The sequence below is a fragment of the Ambystoma mexicanum genome, chromosome 1q (assembly GCF_040938575.1).
Source record: "Ambystoma mexicanum isolate Mex_15411 chromosome 1q, UKY_AmexF1_1, whole genome shotgun sequence".
Lineage (NCBI taxonomy): Eukaryota > Metazoa > Chordata > Amphibia > Caudata > Ambystomatidae > Ambystoma > Ambystoma mexicanum.
In genome coordinates, this window is record NC_090922.1 from 592624754 (window position 1) to 592641355 (window position 16602).

Consider the following 16602-nt stretch of genomic DNA (forward strand, 5'->3'; position numbering starts at 1 on the left):
AGGCCCAGCACCCGTGCAAGACAGGGTGAGGGCGGAAAATGACCCCTGTGTCCTGAGAAAGGAGAGAGCGGGCTGCTTCTTCAACATCCTGGGGGAGGAGCCCCATCTCTGGGGCCCAAAAGAAAATCTCACGCCTGCCTCCCAGAAGCCCTAGACCTTATGTAAACGAGGGGAGTCCTCAAGCAAAAGCAGACTCTGCCTGCCTTTTGGCCAATGTTACATGGCCTGCGGTCTGGAGAAATTTGCATACCCACAATCCCCTGCCAGGTTTCATGACTTTGGATGGGATTGCTTGCAAATAAAGTCATTCTGCCACGGGTTCGGAGCCCGATGGCATTCTCCATTCGCTTCATCTCAAAAAGCGTCATCGTGTGCACTGCTTCACTAAGTCACCCTGAGCTAGTGAGGTGTTGCATTTTTTGCGGCCGCAGTCGGGGCCACTAGAGCGCATACTCTGGTTTCTCTTCAAACCGAATAAATCTTTCGCCTTTTACTAAAGATTTCCGTGGAGAGGAACATTAAAGAGTTTCACTCAATGTTTTGAAGCCCTGCCAAGTGCAGGGTTACCTATGCTGGTTAAAAAGAAACAGAGCAAATGAAAGCGCAAAGCCTGCTTTTCAGCTGTTGGCTTGCACCCCCCAGCTGTCAGTCAGCCTTTGCAGGGGTCCTCGCAGCACAGCCAGGCTGATGCCTTGCAGTGGTAGCCAGAGGGGGGAGCCTTTAGCTAATGCTTGCTGCTGTCGCCACCTGCTGGTGAGCCAGCAGAGGCTGGCTCCAAGCTAGCATCCAGGAGGATATGGCCCCAGTGGGCAGGGGTTTGGGCCCGGACCCCGATCGCCTGACAAACGCCTGACAAACGCCGTCCTTTGCCCGGCGGGCTTTGCCCTGGCGGGCAAAAGAACCTGGCAGCCCAGGAGGCCCAGCACCCGTGCAAGACAGGGTGAGGGCGGAAAATGACCCCTGTGTCCTGAGAAAGGAGAGAGCGGGCTGCTTTTTCAACATCCTGGGGGAGGAGCCCCATCTCTGGGGCCCAAAAGAAAATCTCACGCCTGCCTCCCAGAAGCCCTAGACCTTATGTAAACGAGGGGAGTCCTCAGGCAAAGGCAGACTCTGCCTGCCTTTTGGCCAATGTCACATGGCCTGCGGTCTGGAGAAATTTGCATACCCACAATCCCCTGCCAGGTTTCATGACTTTGGATGGGATTGCTTGCAAATAAAGTCATTCTGCCACGGGTTCGGAGCCCGATAGCATTCTCCATTCGCTTCATCTCAAAAAGCGTCATCGTGTGCACTGCTTCACTAAGTCACCCTGAGCTAGTGAGGTGTTGCATTTTTTGCGGCCGCAGTCGGGGCCACTAGAGCGCATACTCTGGTTTCTCTTCAAACCGAATAAATCTTTCGCCTTTTACTAAAGATTTCCGTGGAGAGGAACATTAAAGAGTTTCACTCAATTTTTTGAAGCCCTGCCAAGTGCAGGGTTACCTATGCTGGTTAAAAAAAAAAAGAAACAGAGCAAATGAAAGCGCAAAGCCTGCTTTTCAGCTGTTGGCTTGCACCCCCCAGCTGTCAGTCAGCCTTTGCAGGGGTCCTCGCAGCACAGCCAGGCTGATGCTTTGCAGTGGTAGCCAGAGGGGGGAGCCTTTAGCTAATGCTTGCTGCTGTCGCCACCTGCTGGTGAGCCAGCAGAGGCTGGCTCCAAGCTAGCATCCAGGAGGATATGGCCCCAGTGGGCAGGGGTTTGGGCCCGGGCCCCGATCGGCTGACGAACGCCTGACAAACGCCGTTCTTTGCCCGCTGGCAGCCCAGGAGGCCCAGCACCCGTGCAAGACAGGGTGAGGGCGGAAAATGATCCCTGTGTCCTGAGAAAGGAGAGAGCGGGCTGCTTCTTCAACATCCTGGGGGAGGAGCCCCATCTCTGGGGCCCAAAAGAAAATCTCACGCCTGCCTCCCAGAAGCCCTAGACCTTATGTAAACGAGGGGAGTCCTCAGGCAAAGGCAGACTCTGCCTGCCTTTTGGCCAATGTCACATGGCCTGCGGTCTGGAGAAATTTGCATACCCACAATCCCCTGCCAGGTTTCATGACTTTGGATGGGATTGCTTGCAAATAAAGTCATTCTGCCACGGGTTCGGAGCCCGATAGCATTCTCCATTCGCTTCATCTCAAAAAGCGTCATCGTGTGCACTGCTTCACTAAGTCACCCTGAGCTAGTGAGGTGTTGCATTTTTTGCGGCCGCAGTCGGGGCCACTAGAGCGCATACTCTGGTTTCTCTTCAAACCGAATAAATCTTTCGCCTTTTACTAAAGATTTCCGTGGAGAGGAACATTAAAGAGTTTCACTCAATTTTTTGAAGCCCTGCCAAGTGCAGGGTTACCTATGCTGGTTAAAAAAAAAAAGAAACAGAGCAAATAAAAGCGCAAAGCCTGCTTTTCAGCTGTTGGCTTGCACCCCCCAGCTGTCAGTCAGCCTTTGCAGGGGTCCTCGCAGCACAGCCAGGCTGATGCCTTGCAGTGGTAGCCAGAGGGGGGAGCCTTTAGCTAATGCTTGCTGCTGTTGCCACCTGCTGGTGAGCCAGCAGAGGCTGGCTCCAAGCTAGCATCCAGGAGGATATGGCCCCAGCGGGCAGGGGTTTGGGCCCGGGCCCCGATCGGCTGACGAACGCCTGACAAACGCCGTCCTTTGCCCGGCGGGCTTTGCCCTGGCGGGCAAAAGAACCTGGCAGCCCAGGAGGCCCAGCACCCGTGCAAGACAGGGTGAGGGCGGAAAATGACCCCTGTGTCCTGAGAAAGGAGAGAGCGGGCTGCTTTTTCAACATCCTGGGGGAGGAGCCCCATCTCTGGGGCCCAAAAGAAAATCTCACGCCTGCCTCCCAGAAGCCCTAGACCTTATGTAAACGAGGGGAGTCCTCAGGCAAAGGCAGACTCTGCCTGCCTTTTGGCCAATGTCACATGGCCTGCGGTCTGGAGAAATTTGCATACCCACAATCCCCTGCCAGGTTTCATGACTTTGGATGGGATTGCTTGCAAATAAAGTCATTCTGCCACGGGTTCGGAGCCCGATAGCATTCTCCATTCGCTTCATCTCAAAAAGCGTCATCGTGTGCACTGCTTCACTAAGTCACCCTGAGCTAGTGAGGTGTTGCATTTTTTGCGGCCGCAGTCGGGGCCACTAGAGCGCATACTCTGGTTTCTCTTCAAACCGAATAAATCTTTCGCCTTTTACTAAAGATTTCCGTGGAGAGGAACATTAAAGAGTTTCACTCAATTTTTTGAAGCCCTGCCAAGTGCAGGGTTACCTATGCTGGTTAAAAAAAAAAAGAAACAGAGCAAATGAAAGCGCAAAGCCTGCTTTTCAGCTGTTGGCTTGCACCCCCCAGCTGTCAGTCAGCCTTTGCAGGGGTCCTCGCAGCACAGCCAGGCTGATGCTTTGCAGTGGTAGCCAGAGGGGGGAGCCTTTAGCTAATGCTTGCTGCTGTCGCCACCTGCTGGTGAGCCAGCAGAGGCTGGCTCCAAGCTAGCATCCAGGAGGATATGGCCCCAGTGGGCAGGGGTTTGGGCCCGGGCCCCGATCGGCTGACGAACGCCTGACAAACGCCGTTCTTTGCCCGCTGGCAGCCCAGGAGGCCCAGCACCCGTGCAAGACAGGGTGAGGGCGGAAAATGACCCCTGTGTCCTGAGAAAGGAGAGAGCGGGCTGCTTTTTCAACATCCTGGGGGAGGAGCCCCATCTCTGGGGCCCAAAAGAAAATCTCACGCCTGCCTCCCAGAAGCCCTAGACCTTATGTAAACGAGGGGAGTCCTCAGGCAAAGGCAGACTCTGCCTGCCTTTTGGCCAATGTCACATGGCCTGCGGTCTGGAGAAATTTGCATACCCACAATCCCCTGCCAGGTTTCATGACTTTGGATGGGATTGCTTGCAAATAAAGTCATTCTGCCACGGGTTCGGAGCCCGATAGCATTCTCCATTCGCTTCATCTCAAAAAGCGTCATCGTGTGCACTGCTTCACTAAGTCACCCTGAGCTAGTGAGGTGTTGCATTTTTTGCGGCCGCAGTCGGGGCCACTAGAGCGCATACTCTGGTTTCTCTTCAAACCGAATAAATCTTTCGCCTTTTACTAAAGATTTCCGTGGAGAGGAACATTAAAGAGTTTCACTCAATTTTTTGAAGCCCTGCCAAGTGCAGGGTTACCTATGCTGGTTAAAAAAAAAAAGAAACAGAGCAAATAAAAGCGCAAAGCCTGCTTTTCAGCTGTTGGCTTGCACCCCCCAGCTGTCAGTCAGCCTTTGCAGGGGTCCTCGCAGCACAGCCAGGCTGATGCCTTGCAGTGGTAGCCAGAGGGGGGAGCCTTTAGCTAATGCTTGCTGCTGTTGCCACCTGCTGGTGAGCCAGCAGAGGCTGGCTCCAAGCTAGCATCCAGGAGGATATGGCCCCAGCGGGCAGGGGTTTGGGCCCCGATCGGCTGACGAACGCCTGACAAACGCCGTCCTTTGCCCGGCGGGCTTTGCCCTGGCGGGCAAAAGAACCTGGCAGCCCAGGAGGCCCAGCACCCGTGCAAGACAGGGTGAGGGCGGAAAATGACCCCTGTGTCCTGAGAAAGGAGAGAGCGGGCTGCTTTTTCAACATCCTGGGGGAGGAGCCCCATCTCTGGGGCCCAAAAGAAAATCTCACGCCTGCCTCCCAGAAGCCCTAGACCTTATGTAAACGAGGGGAGTCCTCAGGCAAAGGCAGACTCTGCCTGCCTTTTGGCCAATGTCACATGGCCTGCGGTCTGGAGAAATTTGCATACCCACAATCCCCTGCCAGGTTTCATGACTTTGGATGGGATTGCTTGCAAATAAAGTCATTCTGCCACGGGTTCGGAGCCCGATAGCATTCTCCATTCGCTTCATCTCAAAAAGCGTCATCGTGTGCACTGCTTCACTAAGTCACCCTGAGCTAGTGAGGTGTTGCATTTTTTGCGGCCGCAGTCGGGGCCACTAGAGCGCATACTCTGGTTTCTCTTCAAACCGAATAAATCTTTCGCCTTTTACTAAAGATTTCCGTGGAGAGGAACATTAAAGAGTTTCACTCAATTTTTTGAAGCCCTGCCAAGTGCAGGGTTACCTATGCTGGTTAAAAAAAAAAAGAAACAGAGCAAATGAAAGCGCAAAGCCTGCTTTTCAGCTGTTGGCTTGCACCCCCCAGCTGTCAGTCAGCCTTTGCAGGGGTCCTCGCAGCACAGCCAGGCTGATGCTTTGCAGTGGTAGCCAGAGGGGGGAGCCTTTAGCTAATGCTTGCTGCTGTCGCCACCTGCTGGTGAGCCAGCAGAGGCTGGCTCCAAGCTAGCATCCAGGAGGATATGGCCCCAGTGGGCAGGGGTTTGGGCCCGGGCCCCGATCGGCTGACGAACGCCTGACAAACGCCGTTCTTTGCCCGCTGGCAGCCCAGGAGGCCCAGCACCCGTGCAAGACAGGGTGAGGGCGGAAAATGATCCCTGTGTCCTGAGAAAGGAGAGAGCGGGCTGCTTCTTCAACATCCTGGGGGAGGAGCCCCATCTCTGGGGCCCAAAAGAAAATCTCACGCCTGCCTCCCAGAAGCCCTAGACCTTATGTAAACGAGGGGAGTCCTCAGGCAAAGGCAGACTCTGCCTGCCTTTTGGCCAATGTCACATGGCCTGCGGTCTGGAGAAATTTGCATACCCACAATCCCCTGCCAGGTTTCATGACTTTGGATGGGATTGCTTGCAAATAAAGTCATTCTGCCACGGGTTCGGAGCCCGATAGCATTCTCCATTCGCTTCATCTCAAAAAGCGTCATCGTGTGCACTGCTTCACTAAGTCACCCTGAGCTAGTGAGGTGTTGCATTTTTTGCGGCCGCAGTCGGGGCCACTAGAGCGCATACTCTGGTTTCTCTTCAAACCGAATAAATCTTTCGCCTTTTACTAAAGATTTCCGTGGAGAGGAACATTAAAGAGTTTCACTCAATTTTTTGAAGCCCTGCCAAGTGCAGGGTTACCTATGCTGGTTAAAAAAAAAAAGAAACAGAGCAAATGAAAGCGCAAAGCCTGCTTTTCAGCTGTTGGCTTGCACCCCCCAGCTGTCAGTCAGCCTTTGCAGGGGTCCTTGCAGCACAGCCAGGCTGATGCCTTGCAGTGGTAGCCAGAGGGGGGAGCCTTTAGCTAATGCTTGCTGCTGTCGCCACCTGCTGGTGAGCCAGCAGAGGCTGGCTCCAAGCTAGCATCCAGGAGGATATGGCCCCAGTGGGCAGGGGTTTGGGCCCGGGCCCCGATCGGCTGACGAACGCCTGACAAACGCCGTCCTTTGCCCGCTGGCAGCCCAGGAGGCCCAGCACCCGTGCAAGACAGGGTGAGGGCGGAAAATGACCCCTGTGTCCTGAGAAAGGAGAGAGCGGGCTGCTTCTTCAACATCCTGGGGGAGGAGCCCCATCTCTGGGGCCCAAAAGAAAATCTCACGCCTGCCTCCCAGAAGCCCTAGACCTTATGTAAACGAGGGGAGTCCTCAAGCAAAAGCAGACTCTGCCTGCCTTTTGGCCAATGTTACATGGCCTGCGGTCTGGAGAAATTTGCATACCCACAATCCCCTGCCAGGTTTCATGACTTTGGATGGGATTGCTTGCAAATAAAGTCATTCTGCCACGGGTTCGGAGCCCGATGGCATTCTCCATTCGCTTCATCTCAAAAAGCGTCATCGTGTGCACTGCTTCACTAAGTCACCCTGAGCTAGTGAGGTGTTGCATTTTTTGCGGCCGCAGTCGGGGCCACTAGAGCGCATACTCTGGTTTCTCTTCAAACCGAATAAATCTTTCGCCTTTTACTAAAGATTTCCGTGGAGAGGAACATTAAAGAGTTTCACTCAATGTTTTGAAGCCCTGCCAAGTGCAGGGTTACCTATGCTGGTTAAAAAGAAACAGAGCAAATGAAAGCGCAAAGCCTGCTTTTCAGCTGTTGGCTTGCACCCCCCAGCTGTCAGTCAGCCTTTGCAGGGGTCCTCGCAGCACAGCCAGGCTGATGCCTTGCAGTGGTAGCCAGAGGGGGGAGCCTTTAGCTAATGCTTGCTGCTGTCGCCACCTGCTGGTGAGCCAGCAGAGGCTGGCTCCAAGCTAGCATCCAGGAGGATATGGCCCCAGTGGGCAGGGGTTTGGGCCCGGACCCCGATCGCCTGACAAACGCCTGACAAACGCCGTCCTTTGCCCGGCGGGCTTTGCCCTGGCGGGCAAAAGAACCTGGCAGCCCAGGAGGCCCAGCACCCGTGCAAGACAGGGTGAGGGCGGAAAATGACCCCTGTGTCCTGAGAAAGGAGAGAGCGGGCTGCTTTTTCAACATCCTGGGGGAGGAGCCCCATCTCTGGGGCCCAAAAGAAAATCTCACGCCTGCCTCCCAGAAGCCCTAGACCTTATGTAAACGAGGGGAGTCCTCAGGCAAAGGCAGACTCTGCCTGCCTTTTGGCCAATGTCACATGGCCTGCGGTCTGGAGAAATTTGCATACCCACAATCCCCTGCCAGGTTTCATGACTTTGGATGGGATTGCTTGCAAATAAAGTCATTCTGCCACGGGTTCGGAGCCCGATAGCATTCTCCATTCGCTTCATCTCAAAAAGCGTCATCGTGTGCACTGCTTCACTAAGTCACCCTGAGCTAGTGAGGTGTTGCATTTTTTGCGGCCGCAGTCGGGGCCACTAGAGCGCATACTCTGGTTTCTCTTCAAACCGAATAAATCTTTCGCCTTTTACTAAAGATTTCCGTGGAGAGGAACATTAAAGAGTTTCACTCAATTTTTTGAAGCCCTGCCAAGTGCAGGGTTACCTATGCTGGTTAAAAAAAAAAAGAAACAGAGCAAATGAAAGCGCAAAGCCTGCTTTTCAGCTGTTGGCTTGCACCCCCCAGCTGTCAGTCAGCCTTTGCAGGGGTCCTCGCAGCACAGCCAGGCTGATGCTTTGCAGTGGTAGCCAGAGGGGGGAGCCTTTAGCTAATGCTTGCTGCTGTCGCCACCTGCTGGTGAGCCAGCAGAGGCTGGCTCCAAGCTAGCATCCAGGAGGATATGGCCCCAGTGGGCAGGGGTTTGGGCCCGGGCCCCGATCGGCTGACGAACGCCTGACAAACGCCGTTCTTTGCCCGCTGGCAGCCCAGGAGGCCCAGCACCCGTGCAAGACAGGGTGAGGGCGGAAAATGATCCCTGTGTCCTGAGAAAGGAGAGAGCGGGCTGCTTCTTCAACATCCTGGGGGAGGAGCCCCATCTCTGGGGCCCAAAAGAAAATCTCACGCCTGCCTCCCAGAAGCCCTAGACCTTATGTAAACGAGGGGAGTCCTCAGGCAAAGGCAGACTCTGCCTGCCTTTTGGCCAATGTCACATGGCCTGCGGTCTGGAGAAATTTGCATACCCACAATCCCCTGCCAGGTTTCATGACTTTGGATGGGATTGCTTGCAAATAAAGTCATTCTGCCACGGGTTCGGAGCCCGATAGCATTCTCCATTCGCTTCATCTCAAAAAGCGTCATCGTGTGCACTGCTTCACTAAGTCACCCTGAGCTAGTGAGGTGTTGCATTTTTTGCGGCCGCAGTCGGGGCCACTAGAGCGCATACTCTGGTTTCTCTTCAAACCGAATAAATCTTTCGCCTTTTACTAAAGATTTCCGTGGAGAGGAACATTAAAGAGTTTCACTCAATTTTTTGAAGCCCTGCCAAGTGCAGGGTTACCTATGCTGGTTAAAAAAAAAAAGAAACAGAGCAAATAAAAGCGCAAAGCCTGCTTTTCAGCTGTTGGCTTGCACCCCCCAGCTGTCAGTCAGCCTTTGCAGGGGTCCTCGCAGCACAGCCAGGCTGATGCCTTGCAGTGGTAGCCAGAGGGGGGAGCCTTTAGCTAATGCTTGCTGCTGTTGCCACCTGCTGGTGAGCCAGCAGAGGCTGGCTCCAAGCTAGCATCCAGGAGGATATGGCCCCAGCGGGCAGGGGTTTGGGCCCGGGCCCCGATCGGCTGACGAACGCCTGACAAACGCCGTCCTTTGCCCGGCGGGCTTTGCCCTGGCGGGCAAAAGAACCTGGCAGCCCAGGAGGCCCAGCACCCGTGCAAGACAGGGTGAGGGCGGAAAATGACCCCTGTGTCCTGAGAAAGGAGAGAGCGGGCTGCTTTTTCAACATCCTGGGGGAGGAGCCCCATCTCTGGGGCCCAAAAGAAAATCTCACGCCTGCCTCCCAGAAGCCCTAGACCTTATGTAAACGAGGGGAGTCCTCAGGCAAAGGCAGACTCTGCCTGCCTTTTGGCCAATGTCACATGGCCTGCGGTCTGGAGAAATTTGCATACCCACAATCCCCTGCCAGGTTTCATGACTTTGGATGGGATTGCTTGCAAATAAAGTCATTCTGCCACGGGTTCGGAGCCCGATAGCATTCTCCATTCGCTTCATCTCAAAAAGCGTCATCGTGTGCACTGCTTCACTAAGTCACCCTGAGCTAGTGAGGTGTTGCATTTTTTGCGGCCGCAGTCGGGGCCACTAGAGCGCATACTCTGGTTTCTCTTCAAACCGAATAAATCTTTCGCCTTTTACTAAAGATTTCCGTGGAGAGGAACATTAAAGAGTTTCACTCAATTTTTTGAAGCCCTGCCAAGTGCAGGGTTACCTATGCTGGTTAAAAAAAAAAAGAAACAGAGCAAATGAAAGCGCAAAGCCTGCTTTTCAGCTGTTGGCTTGCACCCCCCAGCTGTCAGTCAGCCTTTGCAGGGGTCCTCGCAGCACAGCCAGGCTGATGCTTTGCAGTGGTAGCCAGAGGGGGGAGCCTTTAGCTAATGCTTGCTGCTGTCGCCACCTGCTGGTGAGCCAGCAGAGGCTGGCTCCAAGCTAGCATCCAGGAGGATATGGCCCCAGTGGGCAGGGGTTTGGGCCCGGGCCCCGATCGGCTGACGAACGCCTGACAAACGCCGTTCTTTGCCCGCTGGCAGCCCAGGAGGCCCAGCACCCGTGCAAGACAGGGTGAGGGCGGAAAATGACCCCTGTGTCCTGAGAAAGGAGAGAGCGGGCTGCTTTTTCAACATCCTGGGGGAGGAGCCCCATCTCTGGGGCCCAAAAGAAAATCTCACGCCTGCCTCCCAGAAGCCCTAGACCTTATGTAAACGAGGGGAGTCCTCAGGCAAAGGCAGACTCTGCCTGCCTTTTGGCCAATGTCACATGGCCTGCGGTCTGGAGAAATTTGCATACCCACAATCCCCTGCCAGGTTTCATGACTTTGGATGGGATTGCTTGCAAATAAAGTCATTCTGCCACGGGTTCGGAGCCCGATAGCATTCTCCATTCGCTTCATCTCAAAAAGCGTCATCGTGTGCACTGCTTCACTAAGTCACCCTGAGCTAGTGAGGTGTTGCATTTTTTGCGGCCGCAGTCGGGGCCACTAGAGCGCATACTCTGGTTTCTCTTCAAACCGAATAAATCTTTCGCCTTTTACTAAAGATTTCCGTGGAGAGGAACATTAAAGAGTTTCACTCAATTTTTTGAAGCCCTGCCAAGTGCAGGGTTACCTATGCTGGTTAAAAAAAAAAAGAAACAGAGCAAATAAAAGCGCAAAGCCTGCTTTTCAGCTGTTGGCTTGCACCCCCCAGCTGTCAGTCAGCCTTTGCAGGGGTCCTCGCAGCACAGCCAGGCTGATGCCTTGCAGTGGTAGCCAGAGGGGGGAGCCTTTAGCTAATGCTTGCTGCTGTTGCCACCTGCTGGTGAGCCAGCAGAGGCTGGCTCCAAGCTAGCATCCAGGAGGATATGGCCCCAGCGGGCAGGGGTTTGGGCCCCGATCGGCTGACGAACGCCTGACAAACGCCGTCCTTTGCCCGGCGGGCTTTGCCCTGGCGGGCAAAAGAACCTGGCAGCCCAGGAGGCCCAGCACCCGTGCAAGACAGGGTGAGGGCGGAAAATGACCCCTGTGTCCTGAGAAAGGAGAGAGCGGGCTGCTTTTTCAACATCCTGGGGGAGGAGCCCCATCTCTGGGGCCCAAAAGAAAATCTCACGCCTGCCTCCCAGAAGCCCTAGACCTTATGTAAACGAGGGGAGTCCTCAGGCAAAGGCAGACTCTGCCTGCCTTTTGGCCAATGTCACATGGCCTGCGGTCTGGAGAAATTTGCATACCCACAATCCCCTGCCAGGTTTCATGACTTTGGATGGGATTGCTTGCAAATAAAGTCATTCTGCCACGGGTTCGGAGCCCGATAGCATTCTCCATTCGCTTCATCTCAAAAAGCGTCATCGTGTGCACTGCTTCACTAAGTCACCCTGAGCTAGTGAGGTGTTGCATTTTTTGCGGCCGCAGTCGGGGCCACTAGAGCGCATACTCTGGTTTCTCTTCAAACCGAATAAATCTTTCGCCTTTTACTAAAGATTTCCGTGGAGAGGAACATTAAAGAGTTTCACTCAATTTTTTGAAGCCCTGCCAAGTGCAGGGTTACCTATGCTGGTTAAAAAAAAAAAGAAACAGAGCAAATGAAAGCGCAAAGCCTGCTTTTCAGCTGTTGGCTTGCACCCCCCAGCTGTCAGTCAGCCTTTGCAGGGGTCCTCGCAGCACAGCCAGGCTGATGCTTTGCAGTGGTAGCCAGAGGGGGGAGCCTTTAGCTAATGCTTGCTGCTGTCGCCACCTGCTGGTGAGCCAGCAGAGGCTGGCTCCAAGCTAGCATCCAGGAGGATATGGCCCCAGTGGGCAGGGGTTTGGGCCCGGGCCCCGATCGGCTGACGAACGCCTGACAAACGCCGTTCTTTGCCCGCTGGCAGCCCAGGAGGCCCAGCACCCGTGCAAGACAGGGTGAGGGCGGAAAATGATCCCTGTGTCCTGAGAAAGGAGAGAGCGGGCTGCTTCTTCAACATCCTGGGGGAGGAGCCCCATCTCTGGGGCCCAAAAGAAAATCTCACGCCTGCCTCCCAGAAGCCCTAGACCTTATGTAAACGAGGGGAGTCCTCAGGCAAAGGCAGACTCTGCCTGCCTTTTGGCCAATGTCACATGGCCTGCGGTCTGGAGAAATTTGCATACCCACAATCCCCTGCCAGGTTTCATGACTTTGGATGGGATTGCTTGCAAATAAAGTCATTCTGCCACGGGTTCGGAGCCCGATAGCATTCTCCATTCGCTTCATCTCAAAAAGCGTCATCGTGTGCACTGCTTCACTAAGTCACCCTGAGCTAGTGAGGTGTTGCATTTTTTGCGGCCGCAGTCGGGGCCACTAGAGCGCATACTCTGGTTTCTCTTCAAACCGAATAAATCTTTCGCCTTTTACTAAAGATTTCCGTGGAGAGGAACATTAAAGAGTTTCACTCAATTTTTTGAAGCCCTGCCAAGTGCAGGGTTACCTATGCTGGTTAAAAAAAAAAAGAAACAGAGCAAATAAAAGCGCAAAGCCTGCTTTTCAGCTGTTGGCTTGCACCCCCCAGCTGTCAGTCAGCCTTTGCAGGGGTCCTCGCAGCACAGCCAGGCTGATGCCTTGCAGTGGTAGCCAGAGGGGGGAGCCTTTAGCTAATGCTTGCTGCTGTTGCCACCTGCTGGTGAGCCAGCAGAGGCTGGCTCCAAGCTAGCATCCAGGAGGATATGGCCCCAGCGGGCAGGGGTTTGGGCCCGGGCCCCGATCGGCTGACGAACGCCTGACAAACGCCGTCCTTTGCCCGGCGGGCTTTGCCCTGGCGGGCAAAAGAACCTGGCAGCCCAGGAGGCCCAGCACCCGTGCAAGACAGGGTGAGGGCGGAAAATGACCCCTGTGTCCTGAGAAAGGAGAGAGCGGGCTGCTTTTTCAACATCCTGGGGGAGGAGCCCCATCTCTGGGGCCCAAAAGAAAATCTCACGCCTGCCTCCCAGAAGCCCTAGACCTTATGTAAACGAGGGGAGTCCTCAGGCAAAGGCAGACTCTGCCTGCCTTTTGGCCAATGTCACATGGCCTGCGGTCTGGAGAAATTTGCATACCCACAATCCCCTGCCAGGTTTCATGACTTTGGATGGGATTGCTTGCAAATAAAGTCATTCTGCCACGGGTTCGGAGCCCGATAGCATTCTCCATTCGCTTCATCTCAAAAAGCGTCATCGTGTGCACTGCTTCACTAAGTCACCCTGAGCTAGTGAGGTGTTGCATTTTTTGCGGCCGCAGTCGGGGCCACTAGAGCGCATACTCTGGTTTCTCTTCAAACCGAATAAATCTTTCGCCTTTTACTAAAGATTTCCGTGGAGAGGAACATTAAAGAGTTTCACTCAATTTTTTGAAGCCCTGCCAAGTGCAGGGTTACCTATGCTGGTTAAAAAAAAAAAGAAACAGAGCAAATGAAAGCGCAAAGCCTGCTTTTCAGCTGTTGGCTTGCACCCCCCAGCTGTCAGTCAGCCTTTGCAGGGGTCCTCGCAGCACAGCCAGGCTGATGCTTTGCAGTGGTAGCCAGAGGGGGGAGCCTTTAGCTAATGCTTGCTGCTGTCGCCACCTGCTGGTGAGCCAGCAGAGGCTGGCTCCAAGCTAGCATCCAGGAGGATATGGCCCCAGTGGGCAGGGGTTTGGGCCCGGGCCCCGATCGGCTGACGAACGCCTGACAAACGCCGTTCTTTGCCCGCTGGCAGCCCAGGAGGCCCAGCACCCGTGCAAGACAGGGTGAGGGCGGAAAATGACCCCTGTGTCCTGAGAAAGGAGAGAGCGGGCTGCTTTTTCAACATCCTGGGGGAGGAGCCCCATCTCTGGGGCCCAAAAGAAAATCTCACGCCTGCCTCCCAGAAGCCCTAGACCTTATGTAAACGAGGGGAGTCCTCAGGCAAAGGCAGACTCTGCCTGCCTTTTGGCCAATGTCACATGGCCTGCGGTCTGGAGAAATTTGCATACCCACAATCCCCTGCCAGGTTTCATGACTTTGGATGGGATTGCTTGCAAATAAAGTCATTCTGCCACGGGTTCGGAGCCCGATAGCATTCTCCATTCGCTTCATCTCAAAAAGCGTCATCGTGTGCACTGCTTCACTAAGTCACCCTGAGCTAGTGAGGTGTTGCATTTTTTGCGGCCGCAGTCGGGGCCACTAGAGCGCATACTCTGGTTTCTCTTCAAACCGAATAAATCTTTCGCCTTTTACTAAAGATTTCCGTGGAGAGGAACATTAAAGAGTTTCACTCAATTTTTTGAAGCCCTGCCAAGTGCAGGGTTACCTATGCTGGTTAAAAAAAAAAAGAAACAGAGCAAATAAAAGCGCAAAGCCTGCTTTTCAGCTGTTGGCTTGCACCCCCCAGCTGTCAGTCAGCCTTTGCAGGGGTCCTCGCAGCACAGCCAGGCTGATGCCTTGCAGTGGTAGCCAGAGGGGGGAGCCTTTAGCTAATGCTTGCTGCTGTTGCCACCTGCTGGTGAGCCAGCAGAGGCTGGCTCCAAGCTAGCATCCAGGAGGATATGGCCCCAGTGGGCAGGGGTTTGGGCCCGGGCCCCGATCGGCTGACGAACGCCTGACAAACGCCGTCCTTTGCCCGGCGGGCTTTGCCCTGGCGGGCAAAAGAACCTGGCAGCCCAGGAGGCCCAGCACCCGTGCAAGACAGGGTGAGGGCGGAAAATGACCCCTGTGTCCTGAGAAAGGAGAGAGCGGGCTGCTTTTTCAACATCCTGGGGGAGGAGCCCCATCTCTGGGGCCCAAAAGAAAATCTCACGCCTGCCTCCCAGAAGCCCTAGACCTTATGTAAACGAGGGGAGTCCTCAGGCAAAGGCAGACTCTGCCTGCCTTTTGGCCAATGTCACATGGCCTGCGGTCTGGAGAAATTTGCATACCCACAATCCCCTGCCAGGTTTCATGACTTTGGATGGGATTGCTTGCAAATAAAGTCATTCTGCCACGGGTTCGGAGCCCGATAGCATTCTCCATTCGCTTCATCTCAAAAAGCGTCATCGTGTGCACTGCTTCACTAAGTCACCCTGAGCTAGTGAGGTGTTGCATTTTTTGCGGCCGCAGTCGGGGCCACTAGAGCGCATACTCTGGTTTCTCTTCAAACCGAATAAATCTTTCGCCTTTTACTAAAGATTTCCGTGGAGAGGAACATTAAAGAGTTTCACTCAATTTTTTGAAGCCCTGCCAAGTGCAGGGTTACCTATGCTGGTTAAAAAAAAAAAGAAACAGAGCAAATGAAAGCGCAAAGCCTGCTTTTCAGCTGTTGGCTTGCACCCCCCAGCTGTCAGTCAGCCTTTGCAGGGGTCCTCGCAGCACAGCCAGGCTGATGCTTTGCAGTGGTAGCCAGAGGGGGGAGCCTTTAGCTAATGCTTGCTGCTGTCGCCACCTGCTGGTGAGCCAGCAGAGGCTGGCTCCAAGCTAGCATCCAGGAGGATATGGCCCCAGTGGGCAGGGGTTTGGGCCCGGGCCCCGATCGGCTGACGAACGCCTGACAAACGCCGTTCTTTGCCCGCTGGCAGCCCAGGAGGCCCAGCACCCGTGCAAGACAGGGTGAGGGCGGAAAATGATCCCTGTGTCCTGAGAAAGGAGAGAGCGGGCTGCTTCTTCAACATCCTGGGGGAGGAGCCCCATCTCTGGGGCCCAAAAGAAAATCTCACGCCTGCCTCCCAGAAGCCCTAGACCTTATGTAAACGAGGGGAGTCCTCAGGCAAAGGCAGACTCTGCCTGCCTTTTGGCCAATGTCACATGGCCTGCGGTCTGGAGAAATTTGCATACCCACAATCCCCTGCCAGGTTTCATGACTTTGGATGGGATTGCTTGCAAATAAAGTCATTCTGCCACGGGTTCGGAGCCCGATAGCATTCTCCATTCGCTTCATCTCAAAAAGCGTCATCGTGTGCACTGCTTCACTAAGTCACCCTGAGCTAGTGAGGTGTTGCATTTTTTGCGGCCGCAGTCGGGGCCACTAGAGCGCATACTCTGGTTTCTCTTCAAACCGAATAAATCTTTCGCCTTTTACTAAAGATTTCCGTGGAGAGGAACATTAAAGAGTTTCACTCAATTTTTTGAAGCCCTGCCAAGTGCAGGGTTACCTATGCTGGTTAAAAAAAAAAAGAAACAGAGCAAATGAAAGCGCAAAGCCTGCTTTTCAGCTGTTGGCTTGCACCCCCCAGCTGTCAGTCAGCCTTTGCAGGGGTCCTTGCAGCACAGCCAGGCTGATGCCTTGCAGTGGTAGCCAGAGGGGGGAGCCTTTAGCTAATGCTTGCTGCTGTCGCCACCTGCTGGTGAGCCAGCAGAGGCTGGCTCCAAGCTAGCATCCAGGAGGATATGGCCCCAGTGGGCAGGGGTTTGGGCCCGGGCCCCGATCGGCTGACGAACGCCTGACAAACGCCGTCCTTTGCCCGCTGGCAGCCCAGGAGGCCCAGCACCCGTGCAAGACAGGGTGAGGGCGGAAAATGACCCCTGTGTCCTGAGAAAGGAGAGAGCGGGCTGCTTCTTCAACATCCTGGGGGAGGAGCCCCATCTCTGGGGCCCAAAAGAAAATCTCACGCCTGCCTCCCAGAAGCCCTAGACCTTATGTAAACGAGGGGAGTCCTCAAGCAAAAGCAGACTCTGCCTGCCTTTTGGCCAATGTTACATGGCCTGCGGTCTGGAGAAATTTGCATACCCACAATCCCCTGCCAGGTTTCATGACTTTGGATGGGATTGCTTGCAAATAAAGTCATTCTGCCACGGGTTCGGAGCCCGATGGCATT

At 54.5% G+C, this 16602-nt stretch overlaps 18 non-coding genes across 18 annotated transcripts; all 18 read left to right on the plus strand.

Moving 5' to 3' along the window:
• The first annotated feature begins 449 nt into the window (after positions 1-449).
• Positions 450-565, plus strand: LOC138565089 (U5 spliceosomal RNA). The gene has a single exon (XR_011301006.1). It is a non-coding gene; the product is annotated as a U5 spliceosomal RNA (small nuclear RNA).
• Positions 566-1364: 799 nt separating this feature from the next.
• Positions 1365-1480, plus strand: LOC138564035 (U5 spliceosomal RNA). The gene has a single exon (XR_011300001.1). It is a non-coding gene; the product is annotated as a U5 spliceosomal RNA (small nuclear RNA).
• A 776-nt stretch (positions 1481-2256) lies between these two features.
• Positions 2257-2372, plus strand: LOC138564036 (U5 spliceosomal RNA). Its single transcript, XR_011300002.1, has one exon. It is a non-coding gene; the product is annotated as a U5 spliceosomal RNA (small nuclear RNA).
• An 805-nt stretch (positions 2373-3177) lies between these two features.
• Positions 3178-3293, plus strand: LOC138564039 (U5 spliceosomal RNA). Its single transcript, XR_011300004.1, has one exon. It is a non-coding gene; the product is annotated as a U5 spliceosomal RNA (small nuclear RNA).
• Positions 3294-4069: 776 nt separating this feature from the next.
• On the plus strand, positions 4070-4185 carry LOC138564040 (U5 spliceosomal RNA). The gene has a single exon (XR_011300005.1). It is a non-coding gene; the product is annotated as a U5 spliceosomal RNA (small nuclear RNA).
• A 799-nt stretch (positions 4186-4984) lies between these two features.
• On the plus strand, positions 4985-5100 carry LOC138564041 (U5 spliceosomal RNA). Its single transcript, XR_011300006.1, has one exon. It is a non-coding gene; the product is annotated as a U5 spliceosomal RNA (small nuclear RNA).
• Positions 5101-5876: 776 nt separating this feature from the next.
• On the plus strand, positions 5877-5992 carry LOC138564042 (U5 spliceosomal RNA). Its single transcript, XR_011300007.1, has one exon. It is a non-coding gene; the product is annotated as a U5 spliceosomal RNA (small nuclear RNA).
• A 776-nt stretch (positions 5993-6768) lies between these two features.
• LOC138565090 (U5 spliceosomal RNA) lies at positions 6769-6884 on the plus strand. The gene has a single exon (XR_011301007.1). It is a non-coding gene; the product is annotated as a U5 spliceosomal RNA (small nuclear RNA).
• A 799-nt stretch (positions 6885-7683) lies between these two features.
• On the plus strand, positions 7684-7799 carry LOC138564043 (U5 spliceosomal RNA). The gene has a single exon (XR_011300008.1). It is a non-coding gene; the product is annotated as a U5 spliceosomal RNA (small nuclear RNA).
• A 776-nt stretch (positions 7800-8575) lies between these two features.
• On the plus strand, positions 8576-8691 carry LOC138564044 (U5 spliceosomal RNA). Its single transcript, XR_011300009.1, has one exon. It is a non-coding gene; the product is annotated as a U5 spliceosomal RNA (small nuclear RNA).
• An 805-nt stretch (positions 8692-9496) lies between these two features.
• LOC138564045 (U5 spliceosomal RNA) lies at positions 9497-9612 on the plus strand. Its single transcript, XR_011300010.1, has one exon. It is a non-coding gene; the product is annotated as a U5 spliceosomal RNA (small nuclear RNA).
• Positions 9613-10388: 776 nt separating this feature from the next.
• On the plus strand, positions 10389-10504 carry LOC138564046 (U5 spliceosomal RNA). The gene has a single exon (XR_011300011.1). It is a non-coding gene; the product is annotated as a U5 spliceosomal RNA (small nuclear RNA).
• A 799-nt stretch (positions 10505-11303) lies between these two features.
• LOC138564047 (U5 spliceosomal RNA) lies at positions 11304-11419 on the plus strand. Its single transcript, XR_011300012.1, has one exon. It is a non-coding gene; the product is annotated as a U5 spliceosomal RNA (small nuclear RNA).
• Positions 11420-12195: 776 nt separating this feature from the next.
• Positions 12196-12311, plus strand: LOC138564048 (U5 spliceosomal RNA). The gene has a single exon (XR_011300013.1). It is a non-coding gene; the product is annotated as a U5 spliceosomal RNA (small nuclear RNA).
• Positions 12312-13116: 805 nt separating this feature from the next.
• On the plus strand, positions 13117-13232 carry LOC138564050 (U5 spliceosomal RNA). Its single transcript, XR_011300015.1, has one exon. It is a non-coding gene; the product is annotated as a U5 spliceosomal RNA (small nuclear RNA).
• Positions 13233-14008: 776 nt separating this feature from the next.
• Positions 14009-14124, plus strand: LOC138564051 (U5 spliceosomal RNA). The gene has a single exon (XR_011300016.1). It is a non-coding gene; the product is annotated as a U5 spliceosomal RNA (small nuclear RNA).
• An 805-nt stretch (positions 14125-14929) lies between these two features.
• LOC138564052 (U5 spliceosomal RNA) lies at positions 14930-15045 on the plus strand. Its single transcript, XR_011300017.1, has one exon. It is a non-coding gene; the product is annotated as a U5 spliceosomal RNA (small nuclear RNA).
• A 776-nt stretch (positions 15046-15821) lies between these two features.
• Positions 15822-15937, plus strand: LOC138564053 (U5 spliceosomal RNA). The gene has a single exon (XR_011300018.1). It is a non-coding gene; the product is annotated as a U5 spliceosomal RNA (small nuclear RNA).
• Positions 15938-16602: the final 665 nt, after the last annotated feature.